At 40.3% G+C, this 1702-nt stretch overlaps 1 long non-coding RNA gene across 1 annotated transcript; it reads right to left on the bottom strand.

The window, feature by feature from the left end:
* Positions 1-964, bottom strand: LOC146524320 (uncharacterized). The gene is made up of 2 exons (XR_014868671.1): positions 466-964; positions 1-162 (listed from the first exon to the last, which is right to left on the bottom strand). It is a non-coding gene; the product is annotated as an uncharacterized LOC146524320 (long non-coding RNA).
* Positions 965-1702: the final 738 nt, after the last annotated feature.

The following is a 1702-nucleotide window of genomic DNA, read 5'->3' as shown; positions in this document are numbered from 1 at the left end:
CAGTTTTTTCAGCGAAAGAGCTCAACGTCCAGCAGGGGGCGTTTTCCCTTTTCCTGCTCGGTACAGTTCAATGGGTCCGTGGGTGGCTCGCCATCTTGTTTCTCGCTCAGCGGATCAAACTCCGATTCTAGCTCGGCATTTCCCGATCCAAACCTTAATGGCCTACCATAACAACAAAATAAAGTGCATAAACATTCGAAAATAACACAAGGGTAGCTCTTAAATAACAGTAAAAGTCCATTTTTCCAGCTTATTTAGCCGTGAATGAGGTGACGCCAAAATGGCGCGCTGAAACACCGTCAAAGGCCTTTGAAGTACAGCCTGTGTGTCGGTTAAGCACGAATCCACCGTGTTTAACATAAAACAACATAAATCTGCTACCTTGGCTCTCCGTTTGCATGAAATGAGCAATATAATACAACAAAACATTTCTTGCATGAAATAAAATACAATTTCTAAACTCACCAAGTCCCGTTCGGTTATGTTCACAACGTCACCGAGGCAAGGACAGGTCGGAAAAACAAAAAATATATTCTCCAGAGTACAAAAATGGCTTTATGTAGATTTCTGGCTCGTTTTTAATCTTTTTTCACTCGTTTAGGCAGCAGCTCCGCAAGGACTGTCTGCATTTCTCCCTCTCTAGCATCAAAAAGAATTGACAACCCGATTGGGTGTGGCTATCACAGGAGTCACGCTGCAGCGTGCCCTTTCACAATAAGAGTCTCAACACATATTTTAGCCATTTTACCTGAATTAACATAAAACACCATGAATTAGCAAGTTTTGTACTCTTTTAACATGTTTTTAAACACAAATGAAATCCTATAACATGAATTATATCATTGCTGATGTTTTTAATGAATTTTCTAACCATTATGATCTATTTATTTATCACCTGTGATATATTTCTTATGACTGTTTTTACTAACAGGCTTTTATTTATTGGCAGTTATGTTAACCAGGGTTACAATGTCACAAACAGTAGCCGTCAAGCACGCTGGCAAGAGCAGGAGTGGTTCGAGAGGAGGTTGCTCCACTCTCTGGAACAGCAAGGTGCTGACCTTCTCTCAGCAGGGTGACAACAAACAACGTCCTGACAACATGTGTACTCTGACAAGGTGACTGCATGGAAACCATCTGGAACTCGATGGGAATTGGTTCTGTCTAAAGTGACCACTCACCTTAAGAAGACTTGTGTTACTGTCTGACGAGTGATGTTTCCTAATTCTATAGATATCTGTCAAAAACCAAGCAGCAACACTGGCATCATTGAAACCTGAGCTAACAAACCATGACTAGTTTTACTTGGATGAATAATCAGTAATTTTCTTTTATAATCAGTACTCATTTTCTTTTTTATTTCTTTGTTATGACAGGACAGAGTGAGAGCAGACAGAAAAAGGGAGACAGGGGAAAGACACATAGCAAAATGGCTCAGGATAGAATCAAACCTAGGCCTCTGCAATAGCCTTGTGGTATATGGGTCTCCCGTTTAACCCAGTAATCTATACTAGCACCTGTTTCTGTGAGGAACCTCAGTCGCCATTTAATATCAGGAATTGTACTGTCTGGTGCAATAATCAAAGTTTCTGTTTTGGCTGGGTTCAGCTGTAAGCAATTATTGTTCAACCATTGTTTAATGTTGGTTAAACAGTAGAACTGCTGGAAGGATATTTCTTATCTAGACAAAGCTCAAGTCTCA

Source organism: Neolamprologus multifasciatus, chromosome 2 (assembly GCF_963576455.1).
Source record: "Neolamprologus multifasciatus chromosome 2, fNeoMul1.2, whole genome shotgun sequence".
Classification (NCBI taxonomy): Eukaryota; Metazoa; Chordata; class Actinopteri; order Cichliformes; family Cichlidae; genus Neolamprologus; species Neolamprologus multifasciatus.
This window is presented reverse-complemented; position numbering and strand designations above follow the sequence as displayed.